The sequence below is a fragment of the Haemaphysalis longicornis genome, unplaced genomic scaffold (genome assembly GCF_048455015.1).
Source record: "Haemaphysalis longicornis isolate Haplotype H1 unplaced genomic scaffold, Haemaphysalis longicornis Haplotype H1 scaffold_3, whole genome shotgun sequence".
NCBI classification, from domain to species: Eukaryota; Metazoa; Arthropoda; class Arachnida; order Ixodida; family Ixodidae; genus Haemaphysalis; species Haemaphysalis longicornis.
The window spans coordinates 55,254,132-55,268,012 of record NW_027526335.1 but is presented as its reverse complement, the minus strand read 5'-3'; the positions used below and the strand labels follow the sequence as shown (position 1 = coordinate 55,268,012).

At 47.0% G+C, this 13,881-nt stretch overlaps 1 pseudogene; it reads left to right on the top strand.

The window, feature by feature from the left end:
• The first annotated feature begins 2,233 nt into the window (after positions 1–2,233).
• Positions 2,234–4,808, top strand: LOC144173257 (uncharacterized; annotated as a pseudogene).
• Positions 4,809–13,881: the final 9,073 nt, after the last annotated feature.

Sequence of the window (13,881 nt, the reverse complement as noted above, 5' to 3'; positions counted from 1 at the left end):
CGCACGCGTGTGGGTGTTCGTGTATGAGCGTCGCATGCTTGTATGTATGTGTTAGAGAAAGATAGAGAGAGAAAGACGGTACGTAGTCGTAGTCTGGGTATAATGGAAACCCCGTGCCCTAATGGCCCCCCGTCATGTGTCATAAATTCTGGTAACCTGCGGACATGTTGAAAGGGCGCGGGAACATTGCCGACGTGAGGCTGTGCCCTTACGTCACCTATTGCACGGGGTTCCACAAGAAAGAGTGGTTAAAAGCATGAAACGCCAAAAAAAAAAAAACGAGGGGGCCCGACTTCTTTTACTGCTTTCGATTAATAGCTTAGAACACTCCGTGTTTTGCATTTAACATTTTTTTCTCGCCTTTGGAACTTTTGTATAACCCCCGCATAAATGATGCATGAACCCCAAAAAGGGGTTCTTGCTTTACGTTTTTTTAAGGGTCTCAATTTATATTTCCTACCTCCTACTTACTCCTCCGCATCCAAAGTTCTCTCCTGAAGGTGCGACAGCGTTGCGGGTTTTACATTCACCCAGGAACGAGTTGCTTCGAAAGGCAGAAAAGTGCACCTTCAAACAAAGAACAAAAGCTCTGCTCAGGGTCATTCCTTTCGCAATCAGTGAGAGGGAAGCAGAAGTTGTTTGAAAGAGGTCGCATCAGCTGCCCACTTGAGTAAATAGCAGCGTGTCAACGTGGGACAAGTAGGCTAATGGTATTGCAAACAAGTGTCGACCTTGCTATATCGTGTTTTAAAATCAAGGGTCGTGGACTAGGGCGGAATACAACCAAGTTCCTCCTTTTGTGTCATTTTTATAGTGTGGAGGGGTCACCTGGACTACAGCAGTGACACTACTCCCTTCTGCGCATAATAGCACCCTCTTCTAGGGCGGGAGCCCCTTAGGGGCATGAGCTGTCGGCTTGTCATGTCGTCGTCGTCGTGTCATGTCGTCTTAGTATCATGTATTCACGGTACTAAAACACCAGAACATTAGTTTTCCAACGCCTCCCGCTAAGACATTTCATCTCCGCGGGAAAAACGCGTACTAAAAGAACAGACCGACACACTCGTTTTCCAACGCCTCGCGCTAAAACACGTCGTGTGTCAAAGACACGAGACTTACAGCAAAGGTGTATACCTCTACCCCCTAGCGGTTTCTTCTCCGTGGGCCAAAATGCCACGGAGCCAAAAATACACTTATACACTGCATGTTTAGCCCCTCCCTATGTGTTACGTTAGTGGAGATTGCCCGGGATTTTTGTTTTCTGCTGTTTAATCGTTTCTTTTAGAAGTATTTTCCTCCAGTATACGCTGATTTCAAGTACCCTTCGTAGAAGCCAGACTAACTTATCTTTATAATTAACAGAACAGTTCCTTTGTACGCATTTTGCGTCAACATGGGTCAAGCTTTACAACGCGCTAAATAATAATTACATGTTTTAACCGAGCTACCAGTGTCGGAAATTGGGAAACGTGTTTGCCCGTAGACACTTGTGACGGGGGGCCAGGCCGCCAGACAGACATGTGCTTGAAACCAGAATACCTCTTATTGGATGGCAAGATGAAAGCTGTGACCCAGAGGTATGAAATTGTTAACTTAATAAAGACAGCCTCGAGCGACGGCTAATGGTCGAAAGTGTATACAGCATGTGAAACAACAACGTAAACTATCATGAAGCTGTTACAGGATCAATAAACATTTGTGGTGGTCAATGTTCTACCCACATAGAGAACGAACACTTTGACTCTTACTCCTACTGTGCCCGCCATTGGTCCTACTTCTGGGGTGCCCTCACGCGATTTCAAGGACCTCTTTGCCGATGCCGTATCGCTGAATCCTACGCCGAGCACTTACTCAGGCCTTTCCAGCGTTACACAATACCAGGATCATTAATCTCTTCAGGCCACACATTATCCTACATTGCGTAGACAGTGGTGCCACGCCATCGATTGTGGTTGGACTACATCCGGTTTTTATGGCACCAGATTTATTTTGTTTTGATTCTTTCATCTGATATTTTTTGTCGCTGTGGCGCAGTTACGCTAATAATGTTTAAAGAAATTTTCACGTTTATAAAGTTACATTATGTTGTATTCGTTCGTTTTGTACCGGCCAGCAAAACCAGCTGCGCGCGCACCTTTTCTTTTTGGCCCTGTGCGCCTTCATTCTCCCTCTCTCCCCCCTCCCTTACCCTCTCTTGATGCCAACGCATATAATCACGCTTCTGACAATAAACGCTGTCGTTGAATTCCCGACCATCGTCCATGATACTGTGCTGCGCGCGCCTGTGTTACTACAGTGGCGACGAGCACGGAAACCGCCCATGCTGCCCTGAAAGTTGAAGCCGACGGCCTGCCGCAACAAGTACCGACGACCATGACCAGCCTCCAGCTCCCGGTCTTCGACGACACAAGAGATAAGTGGAAAGCGTACCCTATTCGGGCTCAAGCGTATTTTGAAGCAAATGCTATTACTTACACCAAAAGGCAGAGATCACTTCTGGGGACAGCACTCAACACGGAGACTGTGCAAGTGCTAGCGGGGCTACCGTAAAAACCCGCGTATAATACGGACCCGCGTATAATACGAGGTGTAATTCGGGGACATCAAAATCAGAAAAAACGTTTTCATCCGCATATAATGCGAGGTAAAGAGCACAGAAAACATTTATTTGCACTGCAGTTTCCGTTCAGTCATTGTCAGTTTTCGGTGGTACTATCTCCCGACGTCCGTTCAGTCATAGTCAGGTTCGCTGCCGCTGTCTCCTGAAGTCGCCTTGTCGGAAATGTCTTCCCCCAGAAAGTGGTCCTCAGTGCCATCAAGGGCGTTCGAGATGCCGCATTTCTTAAAAGAGCGACTGACGAGCTCCTCTGGGATGCTGGCCCACGCATCCGCGATCCAGCCACAAAGCACCGCTGGAGAAACCCGCGTCAGCCATTCGGTAGCTGTCACTTACGGGTCTCCTCACCTCATCCACTCTTGGTTGCAGGACTTGATGCAGTCTTTGAAAGTCTTGTTGATGCAAACGTCTGGCGGTTGCAGCTGGGATGTCATTCCTCCTGGAATGACAATGAGTTCGGTGCGGCGTTCGCGCTACAACTTCTTCACGGAATCGGCCAGGTGGCAGCGTTAGGCGTCCAACACGAGCACTGACGGGAATCCCCAACAGTGCTCCAGGCCGCCGACACCGCACAGACTTTATCCAGTCATGCACCAGTTCCTTTCTCCACCCACGATGCTGCCTTCGGTGACGCCGAACTGCCGTCCTGCGGCGCAATTCCTGATGGTCTCGGCGCATAAAATAACTTTTCTTTTAATTGCAGCCGACTACTGTTTTGGTGCACCCAACATCGCGATAGACTTGCGGTGAACGTGCCGAGATCCTTCGCGTGGTCAAAACAATCAAAATGGCGCCGGCTGAGAGAAGCAGCAGCCAGCTAACGCCACCGCAAGATGGCGCACCCTCCGCTGAAACCGAAAGTGCAAATTTTAGGCTGAAAGCTTTGGGATCCACATATAATACGAGGCCCAAATTTTAGATAGTAAAATTTGGGAAAAAACCTCGTATTATACGCGGGTTTTTACGGTAATTGCACCTCGGACGCCGAATTCCCTTACTTACGCCGAAGCGGTCGCAGCCTTAAATGACTACTACGATCCCAAGCGTCACGAAATAGCAGAAAGCTACAAGTTTTTCACCCGGTGCCAACAAGAAGGGGAGTCGGTGCACGCATTCCTAGTCGAAATACGGCGCATAGCAGACAATTGCAAGTTTGGAAGTGCGCTAGACCGGATGTTGAGGGGCCGGATTGTTTGCGGTTTGCGGCGTACGCTCAACTAACTTGCGCAAGCAATTACTGGCAAAGAAATATTTAACCCTCGAGGAGGCTGAAACAATGGCCATTGCAGCCGAGGCAACCGACAGCGATGCGAAAGATATGAGTGCAGAACCGCCGACTGTGCTAAAAATGCAAGCCCATCATCGCTCACCCTCTCGAGGTAACCGTACACGAGGGGCGTCGCATGACTGCGGCCGATGTGGAAGCACGAAGCACGAAGCACGACGATAACGCCTGCCACTGGGCTAACGCACGCTGCTATCGCTGTGGGCGACGCGGTCATTTGGCAAAGAAATTCTGCAGTGCTGCAACTGATGCAAAGGTTGGAAGCCGGGCAGCGAGTGTAAAGGCACCCACAGTTGAAACCGCGTCTAGCAATGACGACATGGGTAGCGCACACGTTTGGACGTTGATTTCGGGAAGAAAAAACGGTTTGGAACCACCCATACGCCGCCAGTTTCGATGGGGCAAAGTAGAACTGGCCATGGAAGTGGATACTGGTTCCCCGGTGTGCGTCGTATCGCGCCAAGTGTACGATCGACACCACGCACAGTGGCCGCGCCTACAACCACCACAAATCAAGCTGTCGTGTTACGCGGGACAGCTTCCGGTGTTGGGTGAACTCGAACTTCCAGTGAGGTATAAAAATGTATCTGTGCCTTGTCCGCTGATCGTGCTTGACTGTGCAGGACCAGCCTATGTGGCCGCGATCTCATTGTTTTGCTTCACAAGACGGGCGTTCCGATTGGAGACCTGACTGCGCCGGACAAGTGCCGAGCCAAGCGACCATATGCTGAACCGACTGCTCGGCGAGTTCGAGGATGTTTTCTCAACAGACCTTGGAATAATCAAAGGTCCACCAGTCAGCCTGAAACTCAAGGAGACGGCGACACCGAAATTCTGTAAGCCCAGATCTCTTCCTTACGGCCTCCGCGATAAGGTCTCTCGTGAAATTGATCGGCTGGTGTCACTTGGTGTTCTATCGCCCGTGCAACATCAGAATGGACTACGCCTATCGTGGTCTTTTTTAAAAAAGGACGGAAGCGTGAGGATATGCGGTGACTTTAAGGTCACCCTTAACCCGGCATGTGAGGTGGAGCACTACCCTCTTCCGGTTATAGAGGACATGTTCGCAAGCTTAAACGGAGGCGAATATTTCGGTATCTTGGATTTAAAGGATGCATACAATCAAGCGCCCCTTTACGAAGCGTCCAGCAGGCTGTGTGTCATTAACACGCACCGCGGGCTTTTCCGGTATAACAGACTTCCGTTTGGAATAGCTTCCGCACCAGCTATTTTTCAAAGAAAGATGGATGCAGTACTCGGCGGGCTGCCGGGTGTCCAAGCCTACCTTGACGACGTGCTAGTGTCAGAAGGCAAAAGTGATAACAGAGAGCAGCTCAAGAGAGTGCTGGAGCGGTTCCGAGAGCACGGCGTTAAACTTAGGATTGACAAATGCAAGTTTCGGCAGCCTTCCGTCACTTACCTTGGCCATCGTATAGATCGGCAAGGCCTCCACCCCACTGAAAAGAACGTAGACGCCGTCATGCAAGCCCCGCGTCCACGTAACGTTAGCGAATTTCGCTCGTTCCTTGGCATGCTCCCGTTCTACGCCCATTTCCTGCCCAATATGTCGACTGTGCTGAGCCCCTTGTATCAGCTCATGGAAAAACGAGCCCGTTGGGAATGGCGGGAACCGCAGCAGTCAGCGTTAGAGAAAGCGAAAGAAATTTTGAAGAATGCGCAACTTCTCGTTCATTTTGATCCCAACAAGGAACTGAAGCTAGAATGTGACGCTTCCCAGTATGGCGTGGGTGCTGTTCTGTTTCACTCGGTGGGAAATGAGCACAGACCAATTGGGTTTCGTTCCAGAACGTAAACAAAAGCGGAGCGAAACTACTCTCAGCTGGTTTTCCTGGCCGTTACAAAACGAACGGATACAACACATTAGATACTATATTGTTTGCAACAATATCACCTGGATATAGCGCAATACATGCAGCTTACTAGCTGCATGTATTACGCTATAGCTGTCATAAAAGCTGTCATGAAGCTGTCATAAAAGAAATGAAAGCTTACGCCAAGCCGAGATTTTGTATTTGCTTTTCACAGAGTATAAAGAGAGGAAAATACTTGCATAACATACTGAAATGATTTTGCTAAACAGAACGATGTAGACTTCAGTTCAGAGGAGGGCTGGTGTTGACGAAAGGAAACTCAGTCACAAAAAAGATTGGCGAAAACCGAAACTTGAGTCTTGCAGATTCAGTAATAGCCCCACGGTAACATAGCTGATTAAAGGTGGTATTCTAATCATACAAGTCATAAGGATGCCGACAGTTCTAATGAGCTCTCATCAACTTCAATTTAAAGTCCTGAGGGTCACTATGGCTCGCCAGTAACATAGCTGATTAAAGGTGGTATTCTAATCATACCAGACATAAGGATGCCAACAGCTCTCATGAGCTCTCAGGAGCTCTCTTCAACTTCAATTTATAGTCCTGAGGGTCCGTATGGACCCCTGGTAACATAGCTGAATAAAGGTGGTATTCTAACCATACAAGTCATAAAGATACTGACATCTCTCATGGGCTCTCAGGCGCTCTCATCAACTCCAATTTTATGCCGGCACTAGCATAAAAGTAAAGTTGGCGATAGCTGATTAAGTTAATTGAAAACAGGACGTAGGCTGCAATGTTCACAATTACGGTTCATGTCGTTGTCTGGAACACTACAAAAAAATTCACCCGCATTTCCCCGAAGGGGAGCATGGGGAAGTGCGAATGCACGGGTGATGCTATGAGGGGGAGTTATGTTGAACTGTGTTGGCATTCGCCCGTTAGTTGCATTTAACACCCCCGCGTGATCAAGTGGGGATTTACACACCCCGTTAGTCGTTCTCTGGAAATCTTGGTGAATTAAAGTGTATGTTCGAGGAGATCACACACACACGCAAGTAAAGTGAAACGACAGTATTCTTTATTCAGCACTTGTTGGTGTTGTCGTTGTAGTTGACGGTCATTATGACCGCCTTGTGGTCACTGAAATGTACGGTCAAGAGTTGTTGCAAGACCGCGCGTATCAGACAGTTCCTCGCAAAGGCCAGGTCGATGTAGCTGCCGTTGATGGTGGTGGGAGCCTCTAGCGGTAGGCACGTCATGGAGTGGTTGGCGAGCATGTATTCTATCAACCACTCGCCGCCCTTTCGCACGTCCACGTTAAAGTCCCCAACAACCACGACCGGGTCCGAGGGCTTTACGCGCCTGGCCACACTCTCCATCGCCGCGTCCACGTATTCGACGACGTCGTCGCGCGAGATGTTTGGCGCGAGGTAGAGGGTGACGACCACGATTCCGTCACCCGAGTACGCGTCGGTGTAGACGGCACTGTACGGCGACTCGTCCCTGACCGGCGAGGTGGACACGGCGTGCGACACGAGGTTCGCGTAGACGTGACCGACGAGGTAGACGCCGCAGTACTCGCCCCGACTTCCGCTCCTGGCGAAGCAGCAGTCGTCGATGGCGTCGGTGGCCTGGGGGCAGGCTCGGGGCGGGGCGGCGGGCGCGGTGGCGCGCTGGAGGACTAGGAACGGGGACCGGTCCTGTTGTCGCCTGAGCTCTTCGCTGAAGGGGAGGTAGCGCTTGAGGAAGACGTCCACTCCGCCGGCTCTCCTCTCGGCGAAGGCCCTGGCCGCGAAGTCGTACCCGCACAGGGTGACGTCCGAGCCGGAGTTGTTCCAAGTCTCGGTGAAGCAGAGGAGATCCACTCTGGCCAGCACGGGGTCCTTGGCGACGTCCAGGGCATGCGCCGAGAGAGAGCGGACGTTTAGGAGCGCGAGCGTGAACTCCCTGCGGCCGCCCTCGCACACCCTGCGGAGCTCCTGGTCCTTCAGAGCGGAGAGGTACATGGGGAAGTGGGAATGCACGGGTGATGCGAAAGAATTCTTCTTGGCCAATCGCCCTAAGTGAGTATGTGCTAAAGAAATTAGGAACTCTTCTTGGCCAATCGCCCTAAGTGAGTATGTGCTAAAGAAATTAGGAACTCTTCTTGGCCAATCGCCCTAAGTGGGTATGTGGTGCGGACGGAAGGACGGCGGTGGACGCGTGATTCAGGGTCGCTTAAGAAGTGCATTCGCACTTAAAAAATAAAAGCTGCCATACGCAGAACTACAGAATGAAATCCCAGCGACTGTTTTGTTACATTCTAGTTAAGCACTGTATCAAAGCCCAACACCGCACGTCTGCCAGGTCTCTCGTCTTCAGGTGACGAAAGTGGACATGCCCGACTGGCATCCTTGGGTGAGCTCTCCGTTTTTATTGTTTCCCTTAGCATTACTCATTATTTTATTTTTCTACTCTTCGTTTAAAAGAAATCTGGGAAAACAGCGTTCCTTATTTTGTCGCAGTTTCACTCCACTCTTTGGATTCATATGGCTTTATCGTAGCGTTTTTTTCTTCCTTATCAACCTTGAAATTTAACTTTCTCAGAACCTGCTTATCAGGAAGAACCTTCAGATGTGATGGATTATTAAACACTGCCATTACCCGAGGAAGCACGTCTTTCTATAAAAGGATTTTTCAGGGAACTACAACAAAGTATGGCAGAAGCAGTCATTAAACGAAGATGGAGAAATACGACGCCGTCGAGGCAGGCGCTGCAGGGCTTTCAGAAGATGTTGAAATTTACCAAGCAGTTTCTGTTTTCAAACTCTTTTGTTAACACGTCCTTTTATGAAACTCAGTGAAAAAAATACGATAAGAAATAAAAACAAACCGCATCAAATAGACAAAAACCTCGACATCAATTTCAATCTTGTCGTCGCAAAACAGCGCAAAAGTTTTGTTTTAGAGTTTATTTCCCTCTTGTTTTTTTTTCGTAAAAACTTCAGGACCAACAGCGATGGAGTGTTACTTTCGGTACCCCTCATATTTTGTTCTATATTGCTAATTTTGTTACATCCTCTTGCAACCAACGATCTTCCTCTTTCCCGGAATATTCTACTTTATTTTTAGGACTAGGAATTTTTCGCGCGCGTACATGGCTTCATTTTCATACACATTATAAAATCACACGAAAAAAAAATTACAAATAAAATTTCTTTTAACCTCTCCTTCAATACATTGCAATGCACAACACTGCTGTACAGATTTTGTCCGCCTACGTTTCCAATCATCTGCCTAAACCCCGATCATTTTCCCCCATGGCTTTCTCAGGACAGCCTAGTCGACTTTTACTCAGTATTTTCGGGAACCCTCACATGATTAATTTTTTAGAGTAGTTAAGGTAGCCCAGCACTTAAAAGATTCTTTTTTTCGTGTTGGTTAGCTATCATTGTCTATGAGTTTTCAAATTGAAAGAGTACTGTGCATCAACTACAGAAAAGTCAATAAGACATGCCAAACGCGCTTGGTTGTGCGAGCGCAGTTTTGGTAATTTCGGACTTGTGTCTTATTATGCTTATAAGTTAGATTGCGCATTTTTTAATCGCTTTTTTGCCATCAGCGTAAACTTTAAGTTTTCGCAATCGATTTTTATTACAAAATTATACCGTAACAGCACCGTGATTGGGCTTTACTTTTTCTAGCTTCTCCGTAGTCTCCCAACAGGCCTCAAACTTTATCACAAATGCAAACTACGCCATGTGCAATATTCAGAATGCAGTTTGAAGCATTGTAGAAAAAATCTGTTCTTTTTCAAGCGAAGCTGCACATAGATAAGCGAAAGGTAAATTCGGGGGTCCTGTGTGCGCCAAAAACCCATCCATTGCCAACGTGTGCGCATGCGTGCAAAAAAAAAAAAAAAGAGGTTGTAAAGAAGTTAGATCTAAGGTGGCAGAGATTGGCTGGGTTCAAGGATGACGTAGCGACACTCTCGCATCCACGGACACTGGAAAGTGGTAAAGTTGCACCGGAGAGAGCGAAGAAAAGTCTCTCGGAGCAGGGCGCGTGCGCAGCGAGCTACTGCTGGAAGCACAACGGCGGGCAGGGTCGGCGGCGGTGCGGATGGAGCAGCGTCAACTTGGCGGACGGGAACACTGGGCGCACGTTATTTCGAAATGGGGGAAGGGGGGGAGGGGGGGGGGCACGCGTCATACATAAAACACCGGTCGCACGTCTCAGCTCCGCTGGTTAACCACCTGTACGGAGTGAATGGGGGCATTGTCTTTTAGGAAATAGGTTTCAGTGATACTTGTACAGCCACATGACAACACTGGTCTTCTGAAAGGCCCGAATGGAATTCGTGTTCTTTTCTAAATATGTTCAAGGTAAAATATAAAACTGGATGTTGCACCTGGATTTAGTACAGGACGTCTTTTTATAATGAGCGCGATGTATGCCCGAATAAAAGCAAAAAAGGTTTCTGTTCGCACGAACGAGCGCGTTTCACGGATCCCATATTGTGATCGTGACCCTTACCGGCTTCTCACCAACAAAGAGTAGTTCGCCCCTTAATAACGTGCGCACAGGAAAGAGGACTAACAGAACGGACTCGCCGCTAGAAATGACACCACGGAAGAGTATATTGAGGCTTAATTGTCCGCGCAGAAGAGCAAAATCATAATCATTTGCCTTATAAATGACTATAATGTGAAATAGGCGCCTCACTAATATCTTTACACGACTATCTTGAACCCCGTATAGTTGATGGTGAAAGCATCATTACCCGACGTTTTCGGAAAACCTATAGAAAACTCATTTAGCGAAAGATAATTTTAGTCCCAGTACAGTAGCTCCCCATGGGAAGGCTGGCCGAAAACAACATAAAAAATATAATTTAAGACACAAGCACGTTACCCAGTTCGTTCAGTCACGTTTGTGCTCCAGAAAGCGCAGAAGACATGGATCGTACGTCCACACGTAGACAATACAAGTCATTCACGACGCGACATGCCCCACGTCAGATTCTAAATGTATGAGTCTGAGCGATGATGTTAGCGGTTGGAATAAAGGAAAGGTTGGCAGGGGCTACTTGGCCTATTAACCACCGTCATGCAGCTCGGAATGCCTGCAACTGTGACCTTAAATGTTACCGTGATGGATTTTCCTCAAAGGAGCTGCTTGAAACCAATTTCTTAAAACAATTGGAGTTATTGGAATTTTTTCCCAGCGAGTCTTATTAGGCTGCACTATGAGTCGGTTTGAAGCAGAATGTTAGTTCAAATGAAGGCTAAGGCAATACGACAGGTTTCCGAGCAGACGACGGAAGTTAAGAATAACGTCGTATGCATGAATAGAACGCTCGATACCACTCAGAAGAGCGCCTAACTATGCTTTCGGGCATTCGCCCTGCCAGAATTTACCGTAATATTTGTGAACAGCCTTCATACAGCGCATACTTGTAGCACGCCTCTTCACGTATTGTCTCAACTTATTACAAGATATAACCCTTTTAACGCTCATTCTCCCTCGTCCTGCTTTTCTCCTGTAAAGCATCCACCTCCATCGGTACTCCATTAGTGCGGTGAAGTCCACCTAACGAAGCAATAAAGGGGTTAAAACGCCAACAGTGTAAACATCGTGAAAACGGTAGCACCGTTGAAAAAAAATTATTTCTTTTGCAGTGCGTAGCCAGAAGTGGCGAAGACCGGAGATGCCGAGCGGAACGCGTTCCGCTCCCCGCTAGCAGACGACGCTCGCTTCCCTAGCGCAACTCGCAACCGCAGCGCCGCGGTTGCGAGAGTCGCGGCCGGCTGCCTTCTCTCCACGGCCGCGGCGGGGAGATACGGAACTGAAACTAAAGCGTGGCAAACAGTTCGCATGGCGACGCAGTGAAACATCCCCCTCGCGAGGGGCACGGTCAAATGCAGAGCATTTCCGGGGGTGCACAACGTTAAGTAGTTTGCATTACGTTAATGTTGTTGCACTTGTGGCAACTGCTGACGAGAGAGCGCTCGTCAGCAGTAAAATTGGCAGCCTCGGCGCACGTTGAGTCCAAGAGAGGGGAGAGAGTGTCCTTGAAACGTGCCTGGGCGCGCTATCGAATGTTGATCGCGCCGATAGCGAAACGTCTGAGCAGGGCATGTCGATGCGAGCGATGCGGACAACTACGGACGCCAAGAACGGGTGACATCGTGAGTTAAAGAAATGCTCTGCATTTAAAACAAACCAAATGCCACTCTTCCTGCTGTCACCAATGATTAGTGTAAGTTTGAGAATGTTGTGTTCCTCAATTTAGTGATGCCTCATAATATGAAGGCTTCGAAGAAATAAACGAATCAGAGTACTGTGCCTTATTTTGCACCTATTTTTTAGAATCGTTACTGCTTCCAGTAATCTACCACTAAAAATAACTCTTAAAACAAACGAACAAGTCTAGTTTAGGGAAAGAATAATGAAGCAACGTAAAGTACACATTCATCTGCAAAAATGCGTGCAGAACCCAAGCACACGCGCCTGTTGACGGAGGTCGCAGGAATCAAAACCCAACACGAAAACCCGAAACAAACCTTTGATTAGCGCACAAAACCCGAAAAGACGAAAAACATGTAGAAGTGTCATAAAATTCCCTGATACATTACCAATATATTAAAATTCCCAGCTAACCTCTTTCGGGTCTTAATAAATCAGTCCACTCTTGTTTGAGCAACAAAATTCAATACAATGATAGCTATTAAAAAAAGCAAAACATCACTTATAAACTTCTCATTATTATAACTTGTCTGAAGTTTCCTCAACATACAAGGTTTCCAATATTACAAATTGTATGACTTCCGCTGTACAGCAGTTTACTATGCACGCCTGTTCAAGTCTGTAATATGTTATCAATGCCTTCAAGTTCAAAGTTTGAGGTTTTCTTTTTGGAATTTGGCGCTTTCCGAGTGAGCTTTTGAGAGCTGGCGCTATCTACTGAGTACTAGAGACACTTACGTATTCTTCAGCTTGTTTTTCCTGCGCCGAGCATATTTTCAAGCAGCGCCAGTGTCATGTTACGGGCGCTAGGACGATAGATCGATGGGGGCGACATCGCGTCTATGGCGCCGAGGAGACTCCGCTTTTTTAGGCATTGCTACGATTGTAGGCGCGACTTTAAGGATGGAATTAGCAGCACTGACTCCGTGGTCAACTTTTTATCATAGCATCCCAGCACTGAAAGCGCCATTACGAAAAACAGGCCCACAAACTGATACCCCTGTTCAACTCAAGCTACAGGAAACGTAAACGTATGAAAACTGTAAATTGGGCTACCAACGAAAAGTGTGGAGCAGAAAACCAATGTTTTCTGCAATGCATGTGCACACAACCTATGCTTCACAAGTTTGTGGAACTGGTTTTTCTGGTGGCATGAAACCAACTAGTGCAACTTTTTTTTGTAAGTCCAGAAACTTTACAGTGAGCCGTTTAATATTTGCAGTAGTTTTGCACTAATTGTATATGTACAAAATGGATATCATATTTTTTTGCTTTGTGAGTGGAGGAACGCTGTCATTTTTTGCACATTTTGTATCGTTTGTCCAAAAACGTTTCTGCACAGCTTTTTTTTTCAAATAAAAATTTGGAATTCGAACAATTACAACAGCAAAAAAATTTACTCTGTTGCAGTTCGATACCATGAAATTTTACCTTGCGTATTTTTTTTTGTGACAGAAAAAAAAATTGTTTGTTATATACTATATGGTTCGTTATTTGGTTAGTTATTTCCGCGATTGTTTTGTATTTTTCCTATTTCATAGTTGTTCAAAACGAAATTTTGTTTAACCGGGTCTTTCCATTTACTCTATTATAACGATTCCCCAAAAACTGCAATTTTGTGGACATGCAGGGCGTTACACCATTCGCCATTTTCCGCGTTTTTTTAATATTTATCCTATTCTTTAGTTTTCAAGGTTTCGTTCTACCACTTATCTACGTTCACGCTATTTCAAAGATTACAGATAAAATGTCCGCGAAATCTGCATTATTGTGGAACTACAGAGCATTACACGGTTCGCCATTTTCCCTCATTTTTTATATCTATTTATTTTTAGCTCTAAATTTTGTTCAAACAATTATCTCCATTTACGGTATTGTAACGATTACAGGTGGAACTTCCGGGAACTCTGCATTAT